This window comes from Danio rerio, chromosome 14 (genome assembly GCF_052040795.2).
Source record: "Danio rerio strain M-AB ecotype USA chromosome 14, GRCz13ab, whole genome shotgun sequence".
NCBI classification, from domain to species: domain Eukaryota; kingdom Metazoa; phylum Chordata; class Actinopteri; order Cypriniformes; family Danionidae; genus Danio; species Danio rerio.
Genome location: NC_141034.1, coordinates 11,930,632 through 11,950,293, shown reverse-complemented (window position 1 = coordinate 11,950,293; position 19,662 = coordinate 11,930,632). Strand labels below are relative to the sequence as shown.

At 35.4% G+C, this 19,662-nt stretch overlaps 1 long non-coding RNA gene across 2 annotated transcripts in view; it reads right to left on the bottom strand.

Moving 5' to 3' along the window:
- Positions 1–19,662, bottom strand: part of LOC147840776 (uncharacterized) — a 1,215,461-nt gene that overhangs the window by 386,891 nt on the left and 808,908 nt on the right. Inside the window, exon 2 of one of the 2 annotated variants that reach the window (XR_015507215.1) lies at positions 6,720–7,267. This is a non-coding gene — a long non-coding RNA (uncharacterized LOC147840776). The remainder of the gene's footprint in view (positions 1–6,719; positions 7,268–19,662) is intronic. The other variant, XR_015507214.1, reaches the window with a different exon arrangement.

Sequence of the window (19,662 nt, the reverse complement as noted above, 5' to 3'; positions counted from 1 at the left end):
AACTGTATCTGTTAAGGTTTACAGGTGTGCCTTGATGTACTTGAATGTTAAAAAATGTGTTATCCTACAATACAAAGTTTCTTCTCAAATAAATCAACATGGAAGATTATTTTGTGTCTAAGTTACCTAGTTAGTTTGTTTATGAAGACTGCAGAGTGATGCATGAAAAAAAAGTCTTCAAATAATTGTTTAAGATCTTGTGATGTATGTTGAAGAAGACACACATTTGGAAACTTGGTTTCATAACAGTATCTTTAAAAGTCATTGCATATTTTTCCACAGTATTGTGAAGAATCGTTTTTTCAAGTGCTGACTAACGGTTAGTAAATAATTTATCACTGATGTTTTTCTATTTTTACAAAATAAATTGTCTTGAAAACAAAAAAATTAACAGTCAGTGGGAATTAAGGAGACTATCAATGACAAAGATAAATATAAGTAGAAAAATGAAGCCGGACACATCATGGGGAAAAAGTTAATACCAAAAAGCTTTTGTATGAGAACAAAGTTCCTGTAAAGCCCAGGTTTTGAAGGTAATAGCATTCTCTTCCTTCTTAGTTTAACAATGAGTTAAACTTGTTTAAGACAAAGACAATGATTTCATCTAAAGAATGTGCTTCTGGCTACATTTGATAATATGCTGTTCAGACTGAACAAACTAAATAAAAGAACTAGAATAAAGCTGAATCATTTAAGGAATGAGAGTCCATTAAAAGATTTAAGTTGTACTGCAGGGACTTTCATAACTTGAGGAAAACTATTTAAAGAAAGACTGAATAAATGAGAATGAGTTTTTAGTTGTGCAAGTTAAATTGTGCATGAATAAACTCTGATTAGACTCTCTGATATCTAAAGATGACAAACCCGTTGTTGTACCAGGAAGGAAGAGAACTTTTTTAGTTTTAGAACTTATAGGCTTTACGGGAACGTTTTACTTAAACTGTTACGTGATGGACTATCAAAATATGTCTATATTTAGTCAAGTGTTTATTATATAACATCATCTACTGCTGCAACAAGTTTTTCACATATGTGAAAGTAAAAGCAACATAAAATCCACATGCTTTCTAAAATTTATCAATCAAGAGTTTAAGAAATGCTAAATAAGCAATACTAAACTTTGCACTATTACAGACATGTTGTCTTCAGAGCTGAGCAAGAGACAATGACTCTCCTCTATTTGCATCAGTATTTTGCATAATTAAAAAGGAAAATAACTCAATCAAGCATCATCAGCTGATAGTCACAATGTGTCATGTAAAAAAACATTTTAAACATTTAAAGGAAAAACGTGGAGAGAAATTTCTGCTTGAATATTTGATTATATTGTTGAAAGAGAGCATGATAAAAGTGAAGTAATGACATATTTAATATATGATTTGGTATAAGACATGAACTGTTTGCAGTGATTTTTCTTGTTTACCTGATTCACATGACTCCTAAGCAAATCTCACGAAACAAGAAAGGTTCTGTATTTTGGGTATACAAGTACACTTTAAAAAACAATTAGTCACTTTACTTGAAAAGTGAGCAAATCTGTTGCCTTAAATGTGAAATGTTGATTTTACTTTAAAAAAAGGAAGTTAACCCGTTGTAACTTGGAACTGTACCCATTCAGTAAAAATAATTGTTTTCATGGCCTAAATATATTTTAAATACATATTTAATATATGTTGTGTCTGTGTTGTTCAATAAAATATAAATTTTAAGTCAAAAATATATTTCTTAATATATTTTAGGGTGAAGAAAAATATATTTTTAATGTACCAAACAGTAAAATGTGTGAGGAGATAACAGTGTTCCATTATTTTAAATTTTTTTTAATGTATATATATATATATATATATATATATATATATATATATATATATATATATATATATATATATATATATATATATATATATAGAATTAAAGTCAGAATTATTTGCCCCCCTTGAGTTTTATTTGTTTTATTTTGGCTAGAATTAAAGTTTTAAATTTGTTAAACATTATTTAAGGTCAAAATTATTAGCCCCTTTAAGCTTTATGTATTTTTTTACCTGACTAGTTAACCTAATTAACCAAGTTAAGCCTTTTAATGTCACTTTAAACTGTATATAAGTGTTTTGAAAAGTATCTAGTCAAATATTATTTACTGTCATCATGGCAAAGATAAAATAAATCAGTTATTAGAAATGACTTATTAAAACTTATGTTTAGAAATGTGTTGGAAAAAAAATCTCTGTTAAACAGAACTTGAGGAAAAAATTAAACAGGGGGCTATTAATTCTGACTTCAACTGTATGTGTGTATGCGTGTTTAATTTTTTACTGTTGAATCGAAAAGAAAATAAATTGTGTAAATAAAAACTTAATATTAATTACTTATTTTGCCATATTGGTTACATTCACCTAATCAATATAATTAAGCACATACTTTATAATTTGAAGTCAACAGGTTCACTCACTTTTATAATTAAAGTCAACAAATCGATAAAAAGCTATGGGTTTACTCACTTTCCTCTAGTAACATCAACTAATCACTTTTCATGGTGAAAGAGTGATCATTTCAAAAATTGTTAGCAAATTGATCAAAATAACTTACTTTCAACTAGATTTAGACCTACAGTTTTCATCACTATTCAGTTTTTATTATTTTTTTTACAAACAAAATGGTTCCCCTTCCCATATTCAAGACATGGTTACAGCTTTTGAGCTAGAAATAAAATGGTTTTCTGTCAAGAAGAAATTATATAAATAATCAGTGATGCACCATTTGTAAAAATGTTAAAACAGGAAACAATGTGCCAATGAGACAGTGAATGACAGTGCGGAAGAACTAAAAGATAAATATGCATGTTTTAGATTCTTTCATTTACTGGACAATATCCAGAATAAGTTTGATAACACTTGCTAAGAAGCACATGTGCAGAATGAACTAAAAGTATATATTATATAACTATAATTATTAATAATCTAGCATTACATTTATTTAAACTTATCAATAAAGACAATAATATAATATAGGCTACTGTATTATAATAACAGTTAAGACATAGTGATGCATTACATTTACTCAAATGTTAAAAACACTATTTGCTGTACATTGTTTTATGAGTATTAATCAGTCAGTCATGATTGTATTAAGGTGCAATCTGCAATGTTTATGTTACAAAGACTCATTAGTAGCGAGCTAGCATACAGTAGATTGTGCTCTGTCAAACAGGCGAAAGGCTTTATATTGTAGATTAGAGCCTTTTAAACACTTATTGTGAGTCATAATGCAATTACTAACCTCTTATCATACAGTAGTTGACTTAAAATAAACTTTGTCACATTTAAGGTTCATATTTACTTTAAGTGAAAAGAGAATAAACATTTTTCACATGCAAAGTTAAGAAATCATGAGTATTTGTATAATTTATCTTCAGTGCTTCGACCATACGTACACTTACTTTAAAAAAGACACCAATACATAAAATAGAGACATATATTCAGCATCTGATATCCAATACTGATATTTAATACATCAACAATGCAATTGTTACATCCACAAGTTGTAGTGGGTAGAGTTGTGAGAGGCCTGGAGTCAGGAGCTGAGTAGCCTCCGGGTCAGGCAGCTCTGGTTCTGTGGTTTAGCAGTGACCCTACTTAGAGGTTGACGCTGAAATCAGTGGCTCTGGCAGAATTGGCTCTGATGCCTGAGGCTCTGGAGATGGTGATTTTGACAGTGGTGAATGTTCTGGCAGTTCTGATTGAGGTAACCAGTCTGGTTTTTTGGGTGATGGTGGCCCTTTTTCCAGCTCAATTGATGGCAATACTTGGTACTTGGGAATATGGACCATGACAGGGAGAGATTTATGACAAGAAGCCATTTTGTAAACTGACTATGGTTCCTTTTTTGACACTTTTTGGATAGTAGTAGACTTGTGGCAGCTATCTTGGGAAGTGGAGGGCTGGCGACAGCCATTTTGGACATGCGGACTAGGATCTCATTGGCACTGATTTGGGTGAATGCATGCACACTGAAACTGCCAGATTAGTTTTGGAGGTGCAAAATCAGAGAAAAATGCTTTAGGAACTGTGTGTGCTAGACCGCCAGCAAGAGCTGGTGCTGGAGGGGCCAGACCAAGAGAGTTCCCCCCTTGATGCTTGTTTCCAGTGTTTCTTATTCAACTTCCTGCACATTATCAAGTCTTCGGTGTTCCCTGTTCCACGTTCCTGCATATCAATCATTTTAGAAGACAAAGACTTACTTAACCATAACCAGATCGGAATGCCATCCATCAAACTTGTCAAACTTGCACAACTCTCTGTTGTCTGTGATGATGTGACACCAGCGATGCTGTAATCCCCTAGGGTTGATGAGTGCATTATCTATTGTGAAGAGCGTCATCAATGGCCGAGACTTTGCAATCAGTGTGGTATTGGGAAATTCCAATTATGTGAACACCTTCAATGCATTCTTAACCTAAATAGTTGACTGTGTTAGAAAGTCAGTAGTTCACTTTGTGTGGAAACTCTTTAACCATTTAATATGATTCACAAAGTAAAACTGAACAGCCCTTTGAATTAAAGAAGAAACTAAGGATGTAAGTCTGTGTTCATTCAGCTGTGGGCTGTTTTCATTTTGTGTAAAATGTTGAGTGGATTAAGGAAATGGCTTTTCACACAAATGTCTAAGCCTATTTTGAAAAAAACATTTTTGTTGAAAGATTGGTCTGTTGATCAGAGTGATTGTGAATAGTGAACTGACCATAGCGAGGCAGTGGCACAGTAGGTAGTGCTGTCGCCTCATGCTGGGTCGCTGGTTCGACTCAGTTGGCGTTTCTGTGTGGAGTTTGCATGTTGTCCCTGCCTTCGCGTGGGTTTCCTCCGGGTGCTCCGGTTTACCCCACAGTTCAAAGACATGCAGTACAGGTGAATTGGGTATAGGCTAAACTGTCCGTAGTGTATGAGTGTGTGTGGATGTTTCCCAGAGATAGGTTGCGGCTGGAAGGGCATCCGCTGCGTAAAAACTTGCTAGATAAGTTGGTGGTTCATTCTGCTGTGGTGACCCCAGATTAATAAAGGGACTAAGCTGACAAGAAAATGGATGAATGAACTGACCATAGTTTTTGACCTTTTGTACAGTGAATCTCTAAAAGACAAAGATGAAGAAGAGGAGGAAGAAGAAGAAAATGAATAAAGACACAACTTGGAAATTTGGTTTCATAACAGTATCTTTAAAAGTCATTGGATATTTTTGTACAGTGTGGTGAAGAATCGTTTTTTTCAAGTGCTGACTAAAAGTTAGTAAATCATTATCACTGATGTTTTTTCTATTTTTACAAAAATAAATTGTCTTGAAAACAAAAAAATAAACAGTTAGTAGGAATTTAGGAGACTATCAATAACAAAAATAAATATTAGTAGAAAAATGAAGCCGGATACATCATATTTAAAAGACTAAAAGATCACATAAAAAGTTAATTCATTTACCTAAAAGCTTTTATATGAGATCAAAGTTCCTGTAAAGCCCAGGTTTTGAAGGTAATAGCATTCGCTTTCTTCTTAGTTTAACAATGAGTTAAACTTGTTTAAGACAAAGAAAATGCTTTCATCTAAAGAATGTGCTTCTGGCTACATTTGTTAATATGCTGTTCAGACTGAACAAACTAAATAAAAGAACTAGAATAAAGCTGAATCAGTTGAGGAATGAGAGTCCATTAAAAGATTTAGGTTGTACTGCAGGGACTTTCATAACTTGAGGAAAACTATTTAAAGAAAGACTGAATACATGAGAATGAGTTTTTAGTTATGCAAGTTAAATTGTGCATGAATAAACTCTGATTAGACTCTCTGATATCTAAAGATGACAAACCCGTTGTTGTACCAGGAAGGAAGATAACTTTTTTAGTTTTAGAACTTATAGGCTTTACGGGAAAGTTTTACTTAAACTGTTACGTGATGGACTATCAAAATATGTCTATATTTAGTCAAGTGTTCATTATATAACAGCATCTACTGCTGCAACAAGTTTTTCACATATGTAAAAGTAAAAGCAACATGAAATCCTCATGTTCTAAAATGAATCAACTAAGATTTTAAGAAAAGCTAAATAAGCAATACTAAACTTTGTACTATTACAAAAACTCAGTTTGTCTTACAGACATGGTGTCTTCAAAGCTCAGCAAGAGACAATGACTCTCCTCCATCTGCATCAGTATTTTGCATATAGTTAAAAAAGAAGATACTAGTTACTCAATCAAGCATTATCAGCTAATAGTCACAATGTGTCATGTTAACAATTATTTAAACATTTAAAGGAAAAACGTCGAGAGAAATTTCGGCTTGAATATTTGATGTTTGAATGTATTGAATGTTTGACGTTTATTGTTGAAAGCACTGAAAGCACTGTATGAAGTAATGAAACAATTATTATGTGATTTAATACATGACATTAACACTTTTATGACAAAACATCAGTATGTCCAGTGATGCAAACTATGATTCAGGTGAATCCCAACAGACAGGTTTTGTATTTGGTAAAAATCTATTAGTCACTTTTCTTAGAAAGTGAGCAAACCAGTTGCCTTAAAAGTGACATGTTGACAATGTAACTTGTAGCTGTTCCCATAGTAAAAATAAATTTGAAGGTAAAGAAAATAAATTTTCAATATACATTATAGAATGTGTGAAAAGATAACAGTATTTCATTATTTTAATGTATTTTAAATAACTAATTATATAATATACACTGTTAAAAATTGTCCTGTTAAAAAACAGTAAAATACTGGCAGCTGCAGTTGCCAGCAATGTACTGTTATTTTACAGTATGTTGCTGTAAAAATACATGGACTACATTGATTTACACAATACTCAAGTGAACTCATTTTGCTCACTGAAAGCAACTGCCTCAACTTGGTCAACTGCTGAATGAGTTTATGAAGTAATGTGCTATATATGCTTAGAAGCATACTTATAATGATAACTTATTTTAGTTAATTAGAAAAGTTTGGTTTAACTCTAATGTCTTATTTTTCACAACAGCACACATACATGTAAATCTGGAGTCACCAGAGAGATTCTGACTGCATCAGCAACTAAACAGCCGCTATCTTTAAATAGAGAAACATGCAGAATAACATCAGCAGTTCATTGTTCATCTTTAACTCATACACTGGCTCTACTCTCCTCCACAACAGTGACAGACAGAACAAATTAGCTTCAGGTTTTACAGTAAAATACTGTTTTTTCCTTGATTTAACAGTAATCTACTGGCAGCTGTGGTTGCCAGCAATATACTGTTTTTTAACAGTCTACTTCCATAGTTTAAATTAACAGTAAATTACTGTTAAAATACATTTTTACACTGTGTTTTTACCTCTCACACCTTTAACCCTTTAAACCCCAGAGCATATACTTCAGTTTTAATTGAAGTGTCCACACTACTGAGTGTTCAAGAAACATGGAGCAAAGCTGAAGTAAATTCATTAATTAACTGACTAATTAAATGATAATTGAGGATTAACAATGAACAAATGAAGAAATACTGAAGGGAAAAAACAAGAACAGAACATACAAAACTTTAGTCACAGCTTTATAATGAAATAACCTGAAGAACAACAAATGATTAAATCATTGAAATGATCAGCGGATGATTAAACAACTCTACAAACATCATCACCAGCTACACTTACTTAATACATGTATTTTTGTATAACATCTACTAAAGTTCTTCTTGAGAAAAAGTTAAAGTTTTACATCACCATCATGGAGAACAGAGTTTACTTTAGTTGGGCTCTTAGCCCTGTCATTTTTAACATTTATATATCGTGGCTGCTGCAATTGTTAAGAACTTTGTTTGAAAAGCTCCTTTGTTGAGGCAAGCCAGCCAAAAACCTAAATAAGATCTGATGATGTTCATGTTGCTATTAAATGGTAGAGTCTGTTCTCATTTCGTATAATAAAATTTACTGCTCCTATTCAATGTTAAATCTATTGTTTTACATTATATGTAAATATATATGGCAATGATTTCTGGAAGTTTTTAAGAATATCTTGGACAATAACACTGCTCTATTGTGTAAATTGCACTCAAAGAGACATCAATAATCAGCATATGAACCTCAATAATGGTGACAACAAATTTAACAAAATTAACTGTTTAACTCACAAACAGGCAACTGAAAGTCTACATAAACAACATAAACAACAGCAGAATCAAACACAAATAAAGAAAACCGTTAGACCATTATACAACATTTATTTATACCGCAATGCATGCTGGGATAGTTGTACAGTGCCACTCCCAGCATGCATTGCAGCATGAAACATTTGAGATGTTACCATTGTTGAGATACAAGGTCAGATTCATGAGGTCTGAGTGTGTATTTGTCATAACTAAACTGTATTTGTATGTTACTTCCTAACTGTTAAGTAATTACAGAGGTATCTTATCTGTTTCCACTTCTCATTAATTAAATTAATACCTGCAACTAGCATAATATCTATTGAATGAAGCCCTTCTTCCAGATTTATACCAAAACATTTATCAGAACTAATTTCAGATAAATAGAATTCTCTATTTATTGACTTCCCAACTTTATTGCTATAGTACAAACATTTTGTAAACTCTGTATTCAAGCAGTTGGAAAGTCTTCTTAAATGAGTTCAAGGGTGAAGAGCCCAACTAAATCAGCCCCTCACTCCACTACGGTGACACAAAAAACACCTTAATTTCTGTTGGATCTCAATGAGAATAGTATGGAAGTCAAATCAGTCAGTAATAAGTGTGTGTCTGCTGTTGTTTGTGGAGTTGTTTAATGATCCTCTGCTGAGACTGAAGCTGTTTTATTTGATTTGATTTTATTTAATGCTGTAACTTAAGTCGCTAATTGTATTTCTTGTTTATTTTCTTCAGTAATTGTAATTATTAACAGCAGGTGTTCATCAGTGTCTGAATTCACTCATTAGTGTTCATTAAAACTGTCAGGTGAACTATATTAGTTAACTAGTGTATGAAATAGTGAACAAGGACACAAAGTGTGATTTCAAACACAGATTTCAAAACATCGAATCTGAATCTGTTCGCTCACAGTTTTCTGCAGTTGGTTACTTTCTCGAAAACAAAAATGTTACCCAGAAAGCACTGTTTTTAACAGAATATTACTGTTTTAGTCAAAAAACATTATTTTACCGTAGAATCTGACCGTTTTTTAACAGCAATTTTTTACAGTGTAGTCTCACCAATTTCTGTTTAAGAAAAATAAGATTTTTTCCCCAACTTATTCCTAATCATAGTATTTTTAATAACTAATTTTTAATGACGGAATTCTTATTTTTTGCCATGACGACACTACATAATACTAGATATTTCTTTTATTTCTAGATATATTAAATACTAGATATTTCTCAAAATACTAGCATGCAGCTTAAAATGCAATTTAAACGATCAACTATTACACACACACACACACACACACACACACACACACACACACACACACACACACACAAACACACACACACACATATATATATATATATATATATATATATATTGCTTAAGAGGGCTAATATTGACCTTGAAAAGGGTAAAAAAATCTAAATTAATAATAATAATGTTAAATGTAAAAAATAAATTTAAAAAAACTAAAAACAAAAACAGCTTATATTCTAGCAGAAATAAAACAAATTAGTCTTTCTCCAGAAGAAAAAATATCATAGGCAATACTGTGAGAAATCCATTGCTCTGTTAAACAACTATGGAAAATATTTGAAAAAAAAAAACAAAACAAAAAAAACAGGACTATATATGTACACAACCTGTCAAAAGTTTGGGCTCAGCTTTTTTTCATGGTTTTTTATTATTCTGTTCATCAAGGTGGCATTTATTAAATGTAAAAAAAAAAATCATTTAGAAATATTTATTAAACTTTTAAATAACTTTTATTTTTATTTATAATAATAATAATAATTAATATTAAAGTGATTTCTGAAGGATCATATAACTCTGAAGACTGGAGTAATGAAGCTGAAAATTTATCTTTAAAAACTGGTATCAATGATTAATTTGTGATTATAAAGTACTTTTGAACAGTTATTTTATAGTGCAACAACATTTCACAATTTTACAACTTTTCCTGTATTTTTGATTAAATTAATGCAGCCTTGGTGAGCAGGAGAAGCTTATTTTAAAACATTTATAATTTGTACTGACCTCGAACGTTTGATCGGTAGTGTATACACTTTTAGATGGCACTGAAGTTTTTGGATATGAACTTTTTAAAAGTATGTTGATTAGTTGATGTGCAAATACAGATTTGTAAAAGATTTTTGAATATATTTTTCTTGAATTTAAATATATGCAGGGTAAACTATATATTTAAATTATGAAATGTATTTCTAAAATATTTTTAAAATATTTATTTTTACCATATATGGGTTAAATTGACGACATAATGGATATAACTCGAAGTCAACAGGTTTATCAATGTTTTATTTTAAGTCAATAAATGGATTTAAAGGCTATGGGTTTATTCACTTTAAGTAACATCAACTATCCACTTTTTATAGTGTAAAAGTAATTATTTCAATTATTATTATTAGAAAACTGATTAAAATAACTTTCAACTAAATTTAGACCTAAACTTTCTTCACCATTCAGTTTTCTACAAACAAATTGGTTCCTTTCCCCATATTCAAGACATGGTTACAGTTTTTGAGCCTTAAAAAATACTGACTAATAAAATATATCTATATGCACTCATCATGTGTTGGGGTTGAGTTTTTGCTTATGTACCCAGTTTTTGAGTATAATATTTTTTTCTAAAATTACCCCAACATTAGAAAATAATGAATCATTTCTATTTTTATACTTTAAAAAAGGTTGTACACATTTAGGGACGACACTGCTGGCACACATATGCATACTACAACACAAACTCTCAAACCAGATAACACTCGTTTTTGTTATCATGATTAACCACAAGAATATGTTTTCATATTTTTCTTTGACTAACCTGTGCCTTATAGTTACAATGAGGGGAGGGGTGGTGGGAGAAAGAAACCATTGTTCTATAATTGCTAGTACATTTTCATTTGAAAAAGGTATAACAAGACTCATGCTTGGCCCAAAATAGTTTGATACTGAAGTCATAAAAAATGAGGAAATGTTAGCTCAGCTGAAACTACCAGTAAAACACTTGGCAGGTGTTGTAATTGTATAATAAATCTTTAGAAAGGCATCTGAGTGTAGAGAGATTAAGATGCATGACATTGATGATAGAGCACCTCCTTCTGTTTATTGCTGGTAATTGGAGAATTACAAAAAAGTGATATCATCAGGGTCACAATAATCAAGCCACACACTGCCGGACACTTCTCTATTGTCACTCCATAAGCCGCCAAACACAACGAAATCAAATTAGTCTGCTTCAGTGTTTTGTCCTTTATGGTTTTGTTTCTATTCAGAACTGAAAAAAATAAAAATAAAAATAAATAAATAAATAAAAGGCGAACATCTTTTAAAATTCCAGTTCAAATCTTGAATTAGTAGAAAACTATATATAAGAATTGTACATATCCAGCATACGCAGAAAAAATTGTGTAAAGGTAAGGTGACATTAGTAATGTTTAGAACAAAATATAAACATAAAGGCGTCAACATCTCAAAAAAATATATTATTTTATTAACTTCAAAAGTCTTTGTGATGGCCTTTTTAAGTTAATATATTCATACTTTTGGGGCTTTTATGTTGCCGCTTTCATGAATATATGTTGTGACGGTGGTTGTTTGTAATAAATAAATCTTATATACAGTTTATAATAAGAAAAAAAAAAATAATTCAAATCTCAAAAACTGAACTCCGCGGGATTCGAACACGGGACCTCCTGCACCGCAGCCGAACGCTCAACCGCTGGTCCACGTGGGTACTGCACTAGCTGGCTTTCACACGTCCCTTAATCCCACTGCCAGCGGACCTCAAACAAAAAAAAAAAAAAGATAAATAGTTACCAGAATTAATAAATCTTTGGGCGCCAGACAAGATTAACTTGCCAAAAATTAAATTAAAACCCTGGATAGCCGCGGCAAACACTCAACCACCATACACACAAAGAGAAGAAAATAAAGATAACCCAACACACACTTTAAATTAAATTAACTGGTATATTTTTAACAAGCAGTACAACAAAAAGGTTTTCTAAATCAAAATATATACTTTTAATCACTGTTCAGTCATAGATCATGGTCAAAATTAGCACTTCTTAGGTAACAAAAGGAAACATCAAACAAACAATTCAAACACTTCAATAATAATGTTTAGATAACCCAAAAGAAAACAAACAAACAAACAAACAAACAATAATAATGTGTGGCTGATCGACTGGAAACAAGAGAGGGAAAAAAATGTAAAGAAAGCCTATGTGATAATGTTGTAATGTGTGTGTGGAATGTGTGGGTGTATGAATGGATGCAAATGGACAAAAGTTACTGACCCAGGGACACCGAAGCCGTTCTGCACAGGTCCACTTTTTCCATCGAGAATTTCAGACCCCTCGCACACAATACTTAGAGAGATCGCCTGGTCACCACGTCCACAAATTGCTTCCACCCCTCAGTTTTTTCCTCACACAGTCATTGAAACCAACAAGCTCTCCACCTTACACCGTTCTTCTCCTCCTTCTCCAATTCTTGCCACCAAATACCCGACACCAAAACAACCAAAAGCCCCTTCTCTGGCCTTTTCTCCCTCTTTTATAATCTCAGATTGTTTACCTGCCCTTCCGCTTCCTCCCGACCCCCGGAAGTATTGTCTGGAAGCGATAGGAAGGACCGGTCGGAGCAGCGCCCCCTAGTGGCACTTGAGAAAAATAAACAATAAAAAGCATCCATCTCGCCACACTCTCCCCCCCTTCGTGAGAACAACCCATGTTGTTCAATGCTCACGAGGATTTACATTTTTAAAATCTTTTTTGATCCTGCTGTGGGAGGATCTTTGTGCAATTCTTTCTCCCTTGCTTCCAGCTCCTCTGCCGTGGGGAAACATGGTTTAAGATTACACACATGAACATTTCTCACATCCTCACCAGTGTCTTCAAGAGATACCTGGTAGTTCACAGGGCCTAGTTGCTGGATAATGCGGTATGGTCCTTTCCACTTTGGAGCTAGTTTAGCACTGAAGTGATGTTGTGCACTAGAGATGGGAAAATTACGGACCCATACACGCTCTCTTTCTCTGAAGAACACGTCTCTTCTGTTCTTGTCATAGCTCCTTAACTGCCGTTTTTGAGCTTTTGTGTAATTTTCTTTGGCTTGCCTTTGTAATTGTATTATTTTGTGTACCATGTCGTATGCAGGCTTGGTTGGTGAGAGATCACGTCTGTGCAGCAGTTTATCCATGGGACTGTGGATTTTCCGACCTAGGTGAAGTTCGGCAGGCGTCATCCCAATGGATTCCTGTATTGCAGAATTTAAAGCAAAACGTAACTCTGGTAAGTATGTATCCCAGGTCTTGTGGTTGTCCTCCACAAACCCTGCAATCATAGACTTCAAAGTGCGATTCACTCTTTCTGTCATGTTGGTCTGTGGGTGATAAGCAGTGGTAAGCTTTGGAGTGATGTTCCATTTTCCACACAGCTCTGTGAATAAAGAAGAAACAAACTGCGCTCCTCTGTCTGACAATATGAAGTCAGGGACTCCCCACCGAGTCAACATTTCTTGTCTTAGTATGGTGGCAATGGTCTGTGCTGTGGCATGCCGCATGGGAAACAGTTCAACCCATTTGGAGAAATAGTCGACAAATACGAGTAAGTACTCATTTTGTTTTCCAGACTTCGGCATTGGACCCATTATATCCACTCCCCACATCTCATTTGGTCGTGATGTTGTAACTTGTTGTAACTTGCCAGCAGGTTTCCGGTTGTCCCATTTGGTGACTTGACATTTGGCACAATTTTTGACATATTTTTTTATGTCTGTCCACATTCCTGGCCAATAAGCAACATCTTGTATTCGCTTGTACGTCTTGTAAATTCCCAAGTGTCCGCTTAAGGGAGTATCATGGTACCATTCCAGTACTGTTGGTCTAAGAGTAGATGGAATGACTACTTTGTAGTGAACAGTTTCATCTGCTAGGTGGGTGATGTGATACAGCTTGTCTTCCAACACAGTGTACTGGGCTTGTTCCTGTTGCTCATTTTTGGCCAGAGCTTGAAAGATCTTCATAATGTCTGTGTCTTGATGTTGTTCCTCCCAGATGGTTTGTGGGGTGACAGGGAAATCAGGCAGATCCTTTTCCGTGGTGTACAAGTTACAGCCTGGCATGGAATACATACGGGACAACGCATCAGGAGCAACATTCAGCCGTCCTTTTCTGTACTCGATTACAAAATCATAGCGTTGCAAGCGCAAGGCCCATCTCATGAGTCGACTGGCTGGTTTGGTGGAATTCATGACCCATTGCAGAGCGGAATGGTCTGTAACCACTGTAAACATTCTAGGTTCCAGGTAGTGTTGCCACTTGTCTAAAGCCCACACCACAGCCAGACACTCTTTCTCCGTGGTGGAGTAATTCACTTCTGCCTTAGTCAAGGTTCTACTGGCATAAGCAATTACTTCTTCGCCACCCTGCTCTTTACGCTGGGTCAAAACAGCCCCTAGTCCTGAGTCACTGGCATCAGTATACACAGTAAAAGGTATGTTAAGATCTGGATGGCCCAGGATGGGAGGTGTGGTAAGACAGAACTTTAGATTGTCAAATGCTTGCTGGCATAGTGAATCCCACTTGAATTGTTGTCCTTTCTTTTTCAGATTATTCAGTGGTTCAGCAATGCGTGAAAAATTTGGTACAAAACGGTGATACCATCCTGCCAGTCCTAAGAATCGCTGAACATCCTTAAGGTTTTGTGGGACTGGGTAAGCGTGAATGACCTCCACCTTCTTGGGGTCAGCTGCAACTCCTTGGTGACTCACTACGTGTCCTAGAAAGGTAATTTCAGGTAGGCAAAAGGAACATTTTTTTAGGTTTAGGGTTAGACCTGCTTTTTCCAGTCTCTCCAAGATGGTCTGGATGTCGTGAAGATGTTGGGTCAAGGTGGGTGAGTAAATGACAATGTCGTCAATATAGACGTAGCAAATTTTCCCAAGTAAATCTCTCAGGACGATTTCCATCAAACGTTGGAAGGTAGCAGGAGCATTTTTCAGTCCAAAGGGCATAACATTGAAATGATATAACCCTCTAGAGGTGATGAATGCAGTCATCAACTTGCTTTTGTCATCCATTGGTACCTGCCAAAATCCACAGTTGAGGTCCAAGGATGAGAATGTGGATGCTCCAGAAAGAGACTCTAAAATCTCTGTGATGTTAGGTATTGGATAAGCATCACTTTCTGTCATCGCATTCAATTTTCTGTAGTCCACACAGAACCTAAGACTGTTGTCTTTCTTGGGAACAAGAACTACTGGAGATGCCCATGGAGAACAAGACTGTTCGATGACACCAGCCTTTAGCATCTCTTCAATCTGTTCCTCTACTATGGCTTGTTTTCCAGGTGTCAACCGATAAGGACGTTGCTTAACGGGTACTGGGTGAGTGGTGTAAATGCAATGTTGAAGAACAGTGGTTCTTCCAAGCTGAAGAGTACAGACTTTTGGGTTTGACTGGAGAAGATGAAGTAACTGTGGCTTACTTTCTAGTGGTAAGTGTGCTTCGGCAACAGCCATCTCAATCAGAGCTTGATCATCACTACTGGGTGCAAGTTGGGATACTACTGGAAACGGTAATGGTGGAGGAATAGAGCTGAGCAGAGATAGTGTCTTACTTGAATGTTGGGTTTGTGCATTTTTGTTCAAATGTTGGGATCTTCCCACAGGAACACTAGCATGTCCAGGTTGAAAAGGGTACTCTTCATTAGGGTTGGACTTAAAAGAGTATGTCTGGTCAACTACATTAATCTGTAGACCACTTGAATAAATGAAATCTAAACCCAAGACTACAGAGTAAGCCAAGGCTTTTGGAGTGAGAATGGCAGCTTGAGTAGGAAAAACTTTGTCATGCAATATGATTTCAAAATTAGTCCATCCTAAAGGAACTTCGGCTTCTCCATTGGCCAGATAGAGTGGGCCAAGTGTCCAGGGATGGAGGCTGGCTTGGGGATCGATCTCCTTCCACAAACTCTCATGGAGTAAAGTGTAACTGGCACCCGTATCCAATATGGCTTTTCCTCTCCAAGCCCCAATGTAAATTGGAACTATCAGCTGTTGTGGTATGACCACAGATTTAGTAACAGTCGACTTGGGTAATGGCTTTGAAGGAAGTGTAATAGACATGGCATTGTTAGATGGATTACCTCCGTGCTTTTGGGTCTGAAAATGACGTTTATTTCCTGTAGGAGGAGGGTGACTAGATGATTGAGTGGTTTGCACAGAGGAGGAATAGTGAGGACAACTACCTGGTGGATGCAGACCTTTGCATCTCCAACACAAAACTGGAGGTTTCTCAACTCGGTTGGGGGCAATTCTTTGTGGTGAGGGTTGAGTCACATGTTCTACATAATGTAACTGCTGAACATAATCCTTCTCAAGCTGAAGGCCCAGTTTAACCAACTCATCCACTGTATGGACACGGCTTCGAAGTTGGCTGGCTAGGTGAGGTTTTATGTTTTTTAGAATCATTTTTACTAATTCACTCTCAGTTAATGTGGGCTTCCATCGTTTACACATTGCTCTGTATGTAAAAGCAAAGTCTCTAATTGACTCTTTCTCTGCTTGTGTTCTAGTTCTAACCCTCTCTGCCAGCTCATCCTCATAGTCTTCTGAAAGGAAAGCTGAGAGAAAAGCAGTTTCAAACTCACTCCATGTGGAAATAGCAGAGCGAGCCACTTCCCACCAATCCCGGGCTGTACCGTACAGGACAGTGCGGAAGGTAGCTAGGATGTCTGGATCATCTAGAGGGTGTAAGGCGAGGAAATCTTTGCAGCGTGTTACATATAGCAGTGGATCAGCATCATCCGAAGGTCTTCCAAACGTTGGAAAAGTTAACTTTAAATGATCACTTTTTATAACAGGTGTTTGAAAAGGCATTGGAGCAGTCACTGAAGATGAAGACTGTGTTGAAACTGATACAGGTGCACTGCTTGGAGGATCAGACACTTGCTTTATAGGTGGGATGACATCACTTATTTCTGTTTGAAGATTGTCAAGTTGGTTTTTTATGGCATTAATTTCAGTGCTGCAGTGATTTAGATCACTGGAAAGGCGTTCAAAATTCTTGTCAGAGTGTTCCTTGGTAGCTCGAATATCCTTCTGCAATTCCAGCTGAGCTTGTTCTACCATGAAACGAATCTCTGAAATTAAGGTACTTTCACTCCTTTGGATTTCTTGTGTCACCATCACCTTCACAGCTTTAGTGAGTTGATCCGCTGTCTCTGTGTCATCTTTTCGTTGTGCAGTTAATGTGTTCAGGAGTTGCTGATAGGTGGATTCCATTTTTGCAAGCTTTGCTTCATGCAGGGAAAAAGATTTAGCCGATTTTTCGGTGAGTTCCTTCACAGCTTTATCTTGCCGTTTCAGACAGTCAAATACACGATCCCAGTTTCCTTGTACATGAGCAGTAAGTTGATGAATTTCTCTTCCAGGTGTAGGGAGGTATCCAGGAAGAGCATGCTGGGTTGCTGTGGAGGGCGGTGATTCTACCGTGGATGCACTTGTGCACAGTTGCATTGGGTCAGGTTGAACTGTAGAAGTAACACCTGGAGTGGTGGTGTGGAAATGCACTTGAGTCCTTCCATAAGGGTCTAACTGAGTGGGTGTGGAGTGGTATGTGGGAATGTTGGAAGGTGATGAGAACTGTCTTTGCTGTACTGGTGGCCAAACTGGAGTGGCTATATCTGGTGGATCAATATCCACGGAAGTTGAAGGGGAAGGATTGACGTTGGCCATGTTTATAGTGTGTATGAGTGTAATCTAAGGGTTTTGAAAAAATTTAAATCAAAAAAGAAAATGTTGTCTTTTTAGTCAATGTGGTCACAAAAAATATATATATAGAGAGAGATGTCAAAAGTACCACAAGTACCAAATTCACAAGGTATTCAAAATCAGTACAATTCCTGTACAATGACACAAATGTTCTATAACAACTTTTTTTTTTTTTTTTTTTTTTAACAAAATTGTTTTTTTTTTCCAAAGTCTTTGTCAGTAAAGCAAAACAGTTCAAAAAGTCAAAAGGTTGTTGTCAACTGAAATCAGTCAAACAATTCAAATGAGTTTCAAAGTTCAAAATTTCCCAAAATAAAGTAAGGTTTCAATGGTGTTCAATGTCTTATAAAGTGTTCAGTTTTTTTTTTTTTTTTTTTTTTTTTTTTAAGTGTTCAGGGCCCTACGTTGGGCGCCACTTATGTGACGGTGGTTGTTTGTAATAAATAAATCTTATATACAGTTTATAATAAGAAAAAAAAAATAATTCAAATCTCAAAAACTGAACTCCGCGGGATTCGAACACGGGACCTCCTGCACCGCAGCCGAACGCTCAACCGCTGGTCCACGTGGGTACTGCACTAGCTGGCTTTCACACGTCCCTTAATCCCACTGCCAGCGGACCTCAAACAAAAAAAAAAAAAAGATAAATAGTTACCAGAATTAATAAATCTTTGGGCGCCAGACAAGATTAACTTGCCAAAAATTAAATTAAAACCCTGGATAGCCGCGGCAAACACTCAACCACCATACACACAAAGAGAAGAAAATAAAGATAACCCAACACACACTTTAAATTAAATTAACTGGTATATTTTTAACAAGCAGTACAACAAAAAGGTTTTCTAAATCAAAATATATACTTTTAATCACTGTTCAGTCATAGATCATGGTCAAAATTAGCACTTCTTAGGTAACAAAAGGAAACATCAAACAAACAATTCAAACACTTCAATAATAATGTTTAGATAACCCAAAAGAAAACAAACAAACAAACAAACAAACAATAATAATGTGTGGCTGATCGACTGGAAACAAGAGAGGGAAAAAAATGTAAAGAAAGCCTATGTGATAATGTTGTAATGTGTGTGTGGAATGTGTGGGTGTATGAATGGATGCAAATGGACAAAAGTTACTGACCCAGGGACACCGAAGCCGTTCTGCACAGGTCCACTTTTTCCATCGAGAATTTCAGACCCCTCGCACACAATACTTAGAGAGATCGCCTGGTCACCACGTCCACAAATTGCTTCCACCCCTCAGTTTTTTCCTCACACAGTCATTGAAACCAACAAGCTCTCCACCTTACACCGTTCTTCTCCTCCTTCTCCAATTCTTGCCACCAAATACCCGACACCAAAACAACCAAAAGCCCCTTCTCTGGCCTTTTCTCCCTCTTTTATAATCTCAGATTGTTTACCTGCCCTTCCGCTTCCTCCCGACCCCCGGAAGTATTGTCTGGAAGCGATAGGAAGGACCGGTCGGAGCAGCGCCCCCTAGTGGCACTTGAGAAAAATAAACAATAAAAAGCATCCATCTCGCCACAATGTGTGTGTGTGTGTGTGTGTGTATATACATATATACATACATAAACATACATATGTATATGTATATATATGTATAAAAAATAAATAAATCAATAAATAAATTTTATATATATATATATATATATATATATATATATATATATATATATATATATATATATATATATATATATAT